Genomic DNA, 14,067 nt, shown 5'->3' with positions numbered 1-14,067 from the left:
TAGAAACTTTGGCAAAGGGCAAAGTCTACAAAACGTAGTCCACTCTGTTTTTTTTCTCTCTTCATATTCTAGTTTTGTTTACAGAAAACTGTATGGATATCAAATATTTCATCAATGAGAAAATTAGCAGAATATCGGCCAACGTCCATTTCGCTCCATCTTCTCCCACTGCCGGCCACTTGGCTTCCTCTCATCACCATATTTGGTATTGAATAGAAACGCCAACCGGATGCTTCACATTTATACATCCGGTGAAATATCTGGCTCGTTGTTCTAGCTGTGGGCGAGCTCTGTCACTCGTCTCCAGGCAACAAGGCGAATCTCTACCGCCCTACTACTATTAGGATTTATTCATCCGCTCACGATTGCATCAGATGGCCAAATAGTCTCTCAAAATGTGAGGTTAAATTCTTGTAAACCAGAAATAAGCCAATATCCAACAGGCCAAATCCAATCCACTGCTTTTGTTTGTATTTGTAAAAGTTTGTTTTGTTTAAGATGGTATTCTAACCAGTCTAATCGGTTATGGGTCCAACTTAATTGCTTTAACATTTAAAGTAGGTGTGCTTAATAGTTTGTAGTAGCCTATTTCTCTGTAAACCAGACATGCTGAAAACAAAGTCATTATGTTGCAAATTTCATTCTCATATTAGTTTTTTTTAATTTATTTTTGCCATTTTATATTAAAACTTGGCCGAAATGTTCATCCATATCCTGCTGTCTCCACCCATAAATGATTGGGTTCAGCTCATTTTTTTGTATAAAATGATATTCTCATTCTGAATCATATTCAACATTATGACTAATTTATTGCTCCAACTGTGACTAGAGTACTTTCTCCAACCCAGTAATAAAGCTAATCTTATAGTCAAATGGACATATACTGCCTATACTCCAGAGATTCTTCACATCTGTTACTGTTCTGCTGTGGGGTGGAGGATTGGCAGGTGTAAGACATAGCATACCCCTCCCCAACACACACACACACACACACACACACACACACACACACACACACACACACACACACACACACACACACACACACACACACACACACACACACACACACACACACACACACACACACACTATCCACTGTTTCATGCTTGGGTAGCTGGATCCATTCTGTCGTACACTTCATCTGCTCTCTGACCCCCAGGGTCATGATCTTTGGGAATGAGGTGATGACAGGCCTGTTATCCCACAGGTCACTGCCTCATACTGCTACACCTGCTGTGTTAGAGGTTAACTCACACTGCCAACCTGCTGTGTTAGAGGGGTAACTCACAGTGCCAATCTGCTGTGTTAGAGGGGTTAACTCACACTGCCAACCTGCTGTGTTAGAGGGTTAACTCACACTGCCAACCTGCTGTGTTAGAGGGGTAACTCACACTGCCAACCTGCTGTGTTAGAGGGTTAACTCACACTGCCAACCTGCTGTGTTAGAGGGGTAACTCACACTGCCAATCTGCTGTGTTAGAGGGTTAACTCACACTGCCAACCTGCTGTGATAGAGGGTTAACTCACAGTGCCAACCTGCTGTGTTAGAGGGGTAACTCACACTGCCAATCTGCTGTGTTAGAGGGGTAACTCACACTGACAACCTGCTGTGTTAGAGGGTTAATTCACACTGCCAACCTGCTGTGTTAGAGGTTAACTCACACTGCCAACCTGCTGTGTTAGAGGGTTAACTCACACTGCCAACCTGCTGTGTTAGAGGGGTAACTCACACTGCCAACCTGCTGTGTTAGAGGGTTAACTCACACTGCCAACCTGCTGTGTTAGAGGGTTAACTCACACTGCCAATCTGCTGTGTTAGAGGGGTAACTCACACTGCCAACCTGCTGTGTTAGAGGGTTAACTCACACTGCCAACTTGCTGTGTTAGAGGGTTAACTCACACTGCCAACCTGCTGTGTTAGAGGGGTAACTCGCACTGCCAATCTGCTGTGTTAGAGGGTTAACTCACACTGCCAACCTGCTGTGATAGAGGGTTAACTCACACTGCCAACCTGCTGTGTTAGAGGGGTAACTCACACTGCCAACCTGCTGTGTTAGAGGGGTAACTCACACTGCCAACCTGCTGTGTTAGAGGGTTAACTCACACTGCCAACCTGCTGTGTTAGAGGGTTAACTCACACTGCCAACCTGCTGTGTTAGAGGGGTAACTCACACTGCCAATTTGCTGTGTTAGAGGGTTAACTCACACTGCCAACCTGCTGTGATAGAGGGTTAACTCACAGTGCCAACCTGCTGTGTTAGAGGGGTAACTCACACTGCCAATCTGCTGTGTTAGAGGGGTAACTCACACTGACAACCTGCTGTGTTAGAGGGTTAATTCACACTGCCAACCTGCTGTGTTAGAGGTTAACTCACACTGCCAACCTGCTGTGTTAGAGGGTTAACTCACACTGCCAACCTGCTGTGTTAGAGGGGTAACTCACACTGCCAACCTGCTGTGTTAGAGGGTTAACTCACACTGCCAACCTGCTGTGTTAGAGGGTTAACTCACACTGCCAACCTGCTGTGTTAGAGGTTAACTCACACTGCCAACCTGTTGTGTTAGAGGGGTAATTATCTTATTGATGACCAAGGTCTTAAAGGTAGATTCAGCGATATGACGTAGGTGCACAAAGTAAACAGCATAGTGGGTCAATTTCCCCAACAACAAAGAGCATTGAAGCGCAAGACTAAACTTCTCAGCTGTTTTGGGCCGTACCTACCACACTGTAACAGCGTAAAGCAAACCTGTGCACATGCACAGATACTGTGTGTGACTGTGTGAGAGCAAAGTCTTGCATCTCGCTCATCGTAATATCTGCGGTGCTGCTCATGGCAACCTCATTAGATATTGACTGTACAAGGGGTCAATGAGGCTAATCGATGAGGAAGTTGTGGCTTTTCTGCATCGATGAACAGATTTTTCTCTCCCCCTGCCCTGCAGTGAAAGAGAAGTGTTGTATGTATGTACTGTCCTGATCGCTTGAATCACAATCTGCCGTTCGTTACAAGAGCAAACTTGTACCAATCAAACTACTACATTATTGAGCCACCATAATGACATTGATAGAAGACACAGTCTATTTGCAATGTTAAAGCTGATCCACCCAGTACAAAAATTAAATAATATGTACCCACACATTTTAGAATATTCCTGTTGAAGGAGAATACTATAATTGTTCCTATGTATTTAAAAATAAAACATACATTGAAATGTTTTCCCCCCTGTCACTACAGTAATTCAATAGTAATTGGGAGACAATTTGTAAAATAGATGGCATAGTTTAAAGATCCCTTATAATCCTGGAGGCCCGATAGTATCTCCTCTGAAGACTCAGTAGCAAAACGGCAACAGCCAACATGTCCCAGACCCATGATGTCTAAATCAATGTCTCACTTTCAACACCCTCACATCACTGCATGTTCTTGTTCTTCTTGCTCTCTCTCATTTCATGCATATTTGTCGGGTTTCCCCGGGCAAACATCGTTATCGTCAGCTGACCTGCTTGACGTGTGAACCAACCCGTTCGCATCATTTGTTGTTGGGTTTTAATGAAGGTTTTGTCCAGGCCATCACATGTATCACCCTAAATAAAGAGCAATCCTTGCCATTATGTCATAGGTGTGTTTATATTATGACATCACAGGTCCTACTCTATTTACAGTAAGTGTTGGTTCCGGCAGACAAGCTGCAGGTGGCTTGTATCCATGCACATGTTTATGTGACACGTTTAAGTGACACTAATCCATCCACAGCATTTAAAATGACTGCCACTCTCAAATGACCAATGGGAGACCCGAGCTTCTCGTCATTATGACTACAGTCAACCAATCCCGACGTCCCCTTGAAAGGTCTCTGGAGAAAGATCCCTCCTCCCCACAAATCCATTAGTTGTGCTGCTGTCCTAACTGCTGTGGGTGAAGTGGTTTTAATGGTTTGAAGTTTCTCTCTTTCATTTAGCGTGTTGTATTATCTCTTCTCTCCACCTCTTTCTTCCCTCTCTCTTTTAGCACCCCAGCCTTTATAAACAATCAATGACATGTAGGTATTCATATTTAATTAACTATTATGTAAGAGTAAAATTAGACTAGGTGATAATTACCTCCTTAGTACCTCACCTAAATGGCATGATTTTGTTAAAAACAAGAGCATTTCAACATAACCAAATGATGGTATATGTATAGTCGGAAATGATTCAATTGTTGCTGTTGCACATGGACTTGCTTAGCACGTCTCCTACCTAGCAGACAGGGTGTATTTTAAAACCGTACCTCAGGGCATTAAGGAAGAAATGCACACGCTAACTCACCCTTCCACATTCTTTTTTGTATTCAAGCTATGGCTTGCTGAGGTGTACCTGGTTCCTGATGCATAAACACATACTCTCAAATACACAGGAAGGCAGAAAACCCTGCGGTCTGCCATAAGACAGTCGACTCCTGATTTCAGTGCAATACAATTTACTATTATATAAATGTACAATTTAATGCCAATTGACAAGGCCCAATTCAAATACGTTCCCTAAATATGTACAGGCATGCGCTGGTTTAATGTATACATTCACAACAATCTCAAGCCCCTAAGTAGTTGTGTTTCTTCTGGCCCCTTCGATATGAATGATGTTTCATTCTGCTCTGTTTGTCTTCAGAGGTCCTCACTGACACCCATAGAAAAGCAAGCAATCCCACTGTGTGTGCTGGAAGGGGTGCCACTGTGCTCCGTCCCGTTCCTCATCATGTGACCCTCTTATAAGAATGCTCCACAGGGATCCGTCCATCACCGCGAGTCCCCACAGATGCCAGATCTGTGTTAATCCATTCTAGGCCAATAGGGAGCTGTTGCCTATCGGTCACTGAGGTCATCAAGTGCATTGAGAACAACGACAATACCTCGGGACATGAAATAAACTTGAGTTCCAAATGTTTTGATTCATTCGTATGACTTAGAGAGCATTGAGATGTTTGTCATTGACATCCTGTACCCAGGGCTGGGCAATATGGCTAGGACACAGTATCATATCACAATATTAACATTTTTTTTGATGGTATTTGACAGTATTTTATGTTTGTGAGTAATAAAAGGGTTAAATATGTTTTGTGACTAGTGCATGAAACTAGAATGGCAACAAATGAATTCTAAGTGCCTGTAATGGGTTTTCTCCCTTCTGATGGTTATACACTCAACCAAACTAGGTGACAATGAAGTAGTCAATTTTATTGAACTTTTAATTTAGATCTGTATCAAAATATTGTTATATTGTAAAAATCCATACCGGTTCATGATATATCATAATCGATAATCAATGCATCTCATCTAAGGTTTCAAATGAGATTGTCATAGCATGCCCTCTCCTCACACAGTACCCACAGTACCCTTGCCTTGGTCAATGTGGCGCTTTCTCAACACAAATGCAATTTTAACCACACTCACCCTAACCCTTAACCGAACCCTAAACCTAAACTAAGCACAAATTATACATAAATATGCACAACAGTTTTGTCCTTTCGAGGATTGCCATCTGATGCCATCTGTGTGAACATGCCCCTCCTCACCCTTGAGATTCTAGCATACTGTAGCCATATCCCAAATAACAAAACATCTCACTCAGACATTACGCACAACCTCTTTGGCCTGTCACTGCTGTGAACTATCGCAGTCATTATGAAGCCAAATGGTTTTGACAAGCTGCTCACAACTACACGTGAAAAGTTACCTACATGGCCTCATTTTTATTTAACCTTTATTTTAACTAGGCAAGTCAGTTAAGAACAAATTCTTATTTACAATGACAGCCTAGAAACAGTGGGTTGTTCAGGGGCAGAACGACAGATTTTTACCAGGTCAGCTCGGGGATTCGATCCAGCAACCTTTCAGTTACTGGCCCACCATGCTAACCACTAGGCTACCTGCCGCCCCTAATGATTATACCCCAGGGTTAGAAGGGAGGGCTTTTCACATGTAGTTTCAACTTCAAACGTATTTATTTTTTTAACCCAAAGGTAATCAGACATAGAGATATGGACTTTCCCCTGTACAACGCTGTGACTAAATTGAAATAATGATGTCATGATGGCTGTGTTATCTTGGACATGTAAATGTAGTCTGTTTGTAAAGGTGTGATAAAGGAGGCCAAAGTCTCTACTATTGTCACATGTTGTTTCTCTTTGTTTCTCTCTCGATTACGTCACAACCCGAACAGGGAGTTGGATTACATCACAACGCAGAGCAGTGAGTTGGATTACATCACAACGCTGAACAGTGAGTTGGATTACATCACAACGCTGAACAGTGAGTTGGATTACGTCACAACGCGGAACAGTGAGTTGGATTACATCACAACGCAGAACAGTGAGTTGGATTACATCACAACGCGGAACAGTGAGTTGGATTACATCACAACGCGGAACAGTGAGTTGGATTACATCACAATGCAGAACAGTGAGTTGGATTACATCACAACGCGGAACAGTGAGTTGGATTACATCACAACGCTGAACAGTGAGTTGGATTACGTCACAACGCGGAACAGTGAGTTGGATTACGTCACAACGCAGAACAGTGAGTTGGATTACGTCACAATGCAGAACAGTGAGTTGGATTACATCACAACGCAGAACAGTGAGTTGGATTACGTCACAATGCAGAACAGTGAGTTGGATTACATCACAACTCAGAACAGTGAGTTGGATTACGTCACAATGCGGAACAGTGAGTTGGATTACATCACAACGCTGAACAGTGAGTTGGATTACGTCACAACGCGGAACAGTGAGTTGGATTACATCACAACGCAGAACAGTGAGTTGGATTACGTCACAACGCAGAACAGTGAGTTGGATTACGTCACAAAGCAGAACAGTGAGTTGGATTACATCACAACGCTGAACAGTGAGTTGGATTACGTCACAACGCGGAACAGTGAGTTGGATTACATCACAACGCAGAACAGTGAGTTGGATTACGTCACAATGCGGAACAGTGAGTTGGATTACATCACAACGCAGAAGAGTGAGTTGGATTACGTCACAACGCAGAACAGTGAGTTGGATTACATCACAACGCAGAACAGTGAGTTGGATTACATCACAACGCAGAACAGTGAGTTGGATTACGTCACAACGCGGAACAGTGAGTTGGATTACATCACAACGCAGAACAGTGAGTTGGATTACATCACAACGCGGAACAGTGAGTTGGATTACATCACAACGCTGAACAGTGAGTTGGATTACGTCACAACGCGGAACAGTGAGTTGGATTACGTCACAACGCAGAACAGTGAGTTGGATTACGTCACAATGCAGAACAGTGAGTTGGATTACATCACAACGCAGAACAGTGAGTTGGATTACGTCACAATGCAGAACAGTGAGTTGGATTACATCACAACGCAGAACAGTGAGTTGGATTACGTCACAATGCGGAACAGTGAGTTGGATTACGTCACAACGCTGAACAGTGAGTTGGATTACGTCACAACGCGGAACAGTGAGTTGGATTACATCACAACGCAGAAGAGTGAGTTGGATTACGTCACAACGCAGAACAGTGAGTTGGATTACATCACAACGCAGAACAGTGAGTTGGATTACATCACAACGCAGAACAGTGAGTTGGATTACGTCACAACGCGGAACAGTGAGTTGGATTACGTCACAACGCAGAACAGTGAGTTGGATTACGTCACAATGCAGAACAGTGAGTTGGATTACGTCACAACGCGGAACAGTGAGTTGGATTACGTCACAACGCAGAACAGTGAGTTGGATTACGTCACAACGCAGAACAGTAAAATCATGGAAGTGAGTTGGATTACATCACTCTGCTCACAGCCCCTTCACTGTATCGCCAGACTGACTGTGGTCAACAAGACTGAGGAATGAATAGCTACCCTACTGGTCTGTGTGACGACTACTGTGTTGTTTGGTGTCTGCTAGAAGGTCAATGTAATAGATTGTTCCCACCCACTCAGGAACTGACCTGTTGAACTGTGCTCTTCTTCTGTTTGTTTCAGAAAGACACAGAATGTTTCCATCTTCTCTGTGTCCCCACACCTCATGCATGCAAACCAAGGTTGTTGGCGAGCATGGTTGAGGCAGTATGTTTACGTTGTATAGGTCAAAGTTCAAAATAGATAATGGTGAGCGGCTGGAGGTTGGGACTAACTGGGACCAAGTTATCTTTACTCGCTCTGCATTATTGGTTGAGGACTTGGGTCTGATGACAGTCTAAGACTAGGATCTTGTTTGACAGGAATGTTCAGTACAGGGTGAGACAGTATAAAATGGAATGTATGTCATGGGTGGGGTGGGTGTGGCTCTCTCCCACCTCACCTTAGACTACACAATTTACCGTCAGACTCAATTCAATGAAATCCGCGTTGCAGTTAGCGCTGTTACCGTGACTGTAGTAACGCCACACCGGCGGTCACGAGTCATGACGGCAGTTAAATTCCACATGACCGTTTAGTCACGTTAACTAGGCTTCTCCAAGATCAGATGCTGCCGATGGTAATTCGTTGCCTTCCAAACTTGCTAACTGCCCGGTACTCAACACTCTATTGTCCCTCTAATCACTCTGAAATCAATGCAAATGTGTTCGAAAATCTAATCAAACACTTCAAGAGTGCCCATGTTGCGCAACATTTCTATAGGCTATGCAATTGCGGGAGAAAACGGAGTGATGGCCTCTATCAAAAAGAGGATGATCACATCACCTTTCTATAGGCTAGGCCTACAATATTTATTTCTCACCTTTCCTAATATTAAGCACATTGCTTATATTTACAACAGGAGTATAGCCTAGCTGGCTGGCATGAAAATGAACCACAGGAAAAGCGTCCTCCATTCGCTATTTAAGTGCATAGATGACATGTATTTTTCCCCGCTGTCCCTGTTTGGTATTAAGTTCTGTAAAAAAAAATAATAGATTACTTCTCTTAGGAAAAAGGGTTCCAAAATGGTTATTCATCTGTCCCCATAGGAGAACCTTTCCAGCAGTAGGGATGACCAGGGATGTTCTCTTGATAAGTGTGGGAATTAGACCATTTTCATTTTCTGCTAAGCATTCAAAATGTAACGAGTACTTTTTGTGTCAGGGAAATGTATAGACTAAAAAGTACATCATTTTCTTTAGGAATGTAGTGAAGTAAAAGTAAAAGTAGTAAAAAATATAAATAGTAAAGTAAATTACATATACCCTAAAAACTACTTAAGTAGTACTTTCAAGTATTTTTACTTAAGCACTTTGCACCACTGCTTTTGGGTTCCATGTAGAACTCTCTAGGGAAAGAGTTCTACATGGAACCCATTAGGGTTCTACCTGGAATCTAAAAGGGTTCTTCAAAGGGCTCTCCTATATGGACAGCCGAATAACCGTTTTAAGTTCCAGATAGCACCTTTTTTTTCTAAGAGTGTAGTGCCAGTAATACTAAAACTCTCCTTACAGGTAGATTTATGCTCCCCCTTTCACTTGTGTATACGGGCAGAAGTTTGTTAACATAGTCCACTAATACTGGCTAGCCTATCTGTCTACTAATACTGGCTAGCCTATCTGTCTACTAATACTAGCTAGCCTATCTGTCTACTAATACTGGCTAGCCTATCTGTCTACTAATACTGGCTAGCCTATCTACTAATACTGGCTAGCCTATCTGTCTACTAATACTGGCTAGCCTGTCTACTAATACTGGCTAGCCTATCTGTCTACTAATACTGGCTAGCCTATCTACTAATACTGGCTAGCCTATCTACTAATACTGGCTAGCCTATCTGTCTACTAATACTGGCTAGCCTATCTGTCTACTAATACTGGCTAGCCTATCTACTAATACTGGCTAGCCTATCTGTCTACTAATACTAGCTAGCCTGTCCACTAATACTGGCTAGCCTATCTGTCCACTAATACTGGCTAGCCTATCTGTCAACTAATACTGGCTAGCCTATCTACTAATAGTGGCTAGCCTATCTGTCTACTAATACTGGCTAGCCTATCTACTAATACTAGCTAGCCTATCTACTAATACTGGCTAGCCTATCTACTAATACTGGCTAGCCTATCTGTCTACTAATACTGGCTAGCCTATCTGTCTACTAATACTGGCTAGCCTGTCTACTAATACTGGCTAGCCTATCTGTCCACTAATACTGGCTAGCCTATCTGTCTACTAATACTGGCTAGCCTATCTGTCTACTAATACTAGCTAGCCTATCTGTCTACTAATACTGGCTAGCCTATCTGTCTACTAATACTAGCTAGCCTATCTGTCTACTAATACTGGCTAGCCTATCTACTAATACTGGCTAGCCTATCTACTAATACTGGCTAGCCTATCTACTAATACTGGCTAGCCTATCTGTCTACTAATACTGGTCTGGTCTCCTCCCTCTCTCCTCTGGTCTGGTCTCCTCTCTCTCTCTCTCCTCTAGTCTGGTCTCCTCTCTCTCTCTCCTCTGGTCTGGTCTCCTCCCTCTCTCTCTCTCTCTCTCTCTCTCTCTCTCTCTCTCTTCTGGTCTGGTCTCCTCTCTCTCTCCTCTGGTCTGGTCTCCTCTCTCTCTCTCCTCTGGTCTGGTCTCCTCTCTCTCTCCTCTGGTCTGGTCTCCTCTCTCTCTCTCCTCTGGTCTGGTCTCCTCTCTCTCTCTCCTCTGGTCTGGTCTCCTCCCTCTCTCTCCTCTGGTCTGGTCTCCTCCCTCTCTCTCCTCTGGTCTGGTCTCCTCTCTCCCTCTCCTCTGGTCTGGTCTCCTCCCTCTCTCTCCTCTGGTCTGGTCTCCTCTCTCTCTCTCCTCTGGTCTGGTCTCCTCTCTCTCTCTCCTCTGGTCTGGTCTCCTCCCTCTCTCTCCTCTGGTCTGGTCTCCTCCCTCTCTCTCCTCTGGTCTGGTCTCCTCCCTCTCTCTCCTCTGGTCTGGTCTCCTCTCTCTCTCTCCTCTGGTCTGGTCTCCTCCCTCTCTCTCCTCTGGTCTGGTCTCCTCCCTCTCTCTCCTCTAGTCTGGTCTCCTCCCTCTCTCCTCTGGTCTGGTCTCCTCTCTCTCTCTCCTCTGGTCTGGTCTCCTCTCTCTCTCCTCTGGTCTGGTCTCCTCCCTCTCTCTCCTCTGGTCTGGTCTCCTCCCTCTCTCTCCTCTGGTCTGGTCTCCTTCTCTCTCTCTCTCTCTCTCTCTCTCTCTCTCTCTCTCTCTCTCTCTAGCCTATCTGTCCACTAATACTAGCTAGCCTATCTGTCCACTAATACTAGCTAGCCTATCTGTCTACTAATACTGGCTAGCCTATCTGTCTACTAATACTGGCTAGCCTATCTGTCTACTAATACTGGCTAGCCTATCTACTAATACTGGCTAGCCTATCTGTCTACTAATACTGGCTAGCCTGTCTACTAATACTGGCTAGCCTATCTGTCTACTAATACTAGCTAGCCTGTCTACTAATACTGGCTAGCCTATCTGTCTACTAATACTGGCTAGCCTATCTGTCTACTAATACTGGCTAGCCTATCTGTCTACTAATACTAGCTAGCCTGTCTACTAATACTGGCTAGCCTATCTGTCTACTAATACTGGCTAGCCTATCTGTCTACTAATACTAGCTAGCCTATCTACTAATACTGGCTAGCCTATCTGTCTACTAATACTGGCTAGCCTATCTACTAATACTGGCTAGCCTATCTGTCTACTAATACTGGCTAGCCTATCTACTAATACTGGCTAGCCTATCTGTCTACTAATACTGGACTGGTCTCCTCTCTCTCTCTCCTCTGGTCTGGTCTCCTCCCTCTCTCCTCTGGTCTGGTCTCCTCTCTCTCTCTCTCCTCTGGTCTGGTCTCCTCCCTCTCTCCTCTGGTCTGGTCTCCTCTCTCTCTCTCCTCTGGTCTGGTCTCCTCTCTCTCTCTCCTCTGGTCTGGTCTCCTCCCTCTCTCCTCTGGTCTGGTCTCCTCCCTCTCTCTCCTCTGGTCTGGTCTCCTCCCTCTCTCTCCTCTGGTCTGGTCTCCTCTCTCTCTCTCTCCTCTGGTCTGGTCTCCTCCCTCTCTCCTCTGGTCTGGTCTCCTCTCTCTCTCTCTCTCTCTCTCTCTCTCTCTCTCTCTCTAGCCTATCTGTCTACTAATACTGGCTAGCCTATCTGTCTTCTAATACTGGCTAGCCTATCTGTCTACTAATACTGGCTAGCCTATCTGTCTACTAATACTAGCTAGCCTATCTGTCTACTAATACTGGCTAGCCTATCTGTCTACTAATACTAGCTAGCCTATCTGTCTACTAATACTGGCTAGCCTATCTGTCTACTAATACTGGCTAGCCTATCTACTAATACTAGCTAGCCTATCTGTCTACTAATACTGGCTAGCCTATCTGTCTACTAATACTGGCTAGCCTATCTGTCTACTAATACTAGCTAGCCTATCTGTCTTCTAATACTGGCTAGCCTATCTACTAATACTGGCTAGCCTATCTACTAATACTGGCTAGCCTATCTACTAATACTGGCTAGCCTATCTACTAATACTGGCTAGCCTATCTGTCTACTAATACTGGCTAGCCTATCTGTCCACTAATACTAGCTAGCCTATCTGTCCACTAATACTGGCTAGCCTATCTGTCTACTAATACTGGCTAGCCTATCTGTCTACTAATACTAGATAGCCTATCTACTAATACTGGCTAGCCTATCTGTCTACTAATACTGGCTAGCCTATCTGTCTACTAATACTGGCTAGCCTATCTGTCTACTAATACTAGCTAGCCTATCTGTCTACTAATACTAGCTAGCCTATCTGTCTACTAATACTGGCTAGCCTATCTGTCTACTAATACTAGCTAGCCTATCTGTCTACTAATACTGGCTAGCCTATCTGTCTACTAATACTGGCTAGCCTATCTGTCTACTAATACTAGCTAGCATGTCTACTAATACTAGCTAGCCTATCTACTAATACTGGCTAGCCTATCTGTCTACTAATACTAGCTAGCCTATCTGTCTACTAATTCTGGCTAGCCTATCTGTCTACTAATACTGGCTAGCCTATCTACTAATACTGGCTAGCCTATCTGTCCACTAATACTAGCTAGCCTGTCTACTAATACTGGCTAGCCTATCTGTCTACTAATACTGGCTAGCCTATTTGGTTAGTAAATGATTGATGCCCTTGCACTCCACTTTGTATTGCCCTCCCCTTATGGCCTGCATGTCAGACTAATGCAGCCAAAGAAATAACACTGGTTAAGCTTTTAATAAGATATGAAAATGATATAATGACTCATCAGCCCTATTGTTTTAACAGTCATATGTGTTCTGCTATAAATGAATGGTTGCTCTCACTGCTTTTTATTAGCAATGATGACTAAATTACATCTGACTTAATGACACATATCAGCAGGCTTTATATCCACTCAAACTGGTTCATGATAAACCACGAGATACATGCAGCTAACTCCCATTGGAATGTTTAAACCGTCGTTGGCCTGGGTAGTACGGAAGGGTTTCACTATGCAGACGCATTGGGACGTCTCGTGACAGTCACCCTGAAGTAAAGCGTACTTTGAGGCAGACACAAGGGAACGCAGACAGAGGAGGGCTGTGTGTGTGTGTGTGTGTGTGTGTGTGTGTGTGTGTGTGTGTGTGTGTGTGTGTGTGTGCGTGTACATGTGTGTGTGCGCGTGTGTGTGTGTGGTACGTGTGTGTGCGCGTGTGTGTGTGTGTGTACGTGTGTGCACACTGGCAGAGAGGAGCGAAAAGTGTGTCTCTGGTCTCCTCCCTCTCTCTCCTCTCCTCTGGTCTGGTCTCCTCTCTCTCTCCTCTGGTCTGGTCTCCTCTCTCTCCTCTGGTCTGGTCTCCTCTCTCTCTCTCCTCTGGTCTGGTCTCCTCTCTCTCTCTCTCTCTCTCTCTCTCTCTTCTGGTCTGGTCTCCTCTCTCTCTCTCTCTCTCTCTCCTCTGGTCTGGTCTCCTCTCTCTCCTCTGGTCTGGTCTCCTCTCTCTCTCTCCTCTGGTCTGGTCTCCTCCCTCTCTCTCCTCTGGTCTGGGCTCCTCCCTCTCTCTCCTCTCCTCTGGTCTGGTCTCCTCTCTCTCTCTCTTCTGGTCTGG

Source organism: Salmo salar, chromosome ssa07, assembly GCF_905237065.1.
Source record: "Salmo salar chromosome ssa07, Ssal_v3.1, whole genome shotgun sequence".
In the NCBI taxonomy this organism is placed as follows: Eukaryota; Metazoa; Chordata; class Actinopteri; order Salmoniformes; family Salmonidae; genus Salmo; species Salmo salar.
This window is presented reverse-complemented; position numbering follows the sequence as displayed.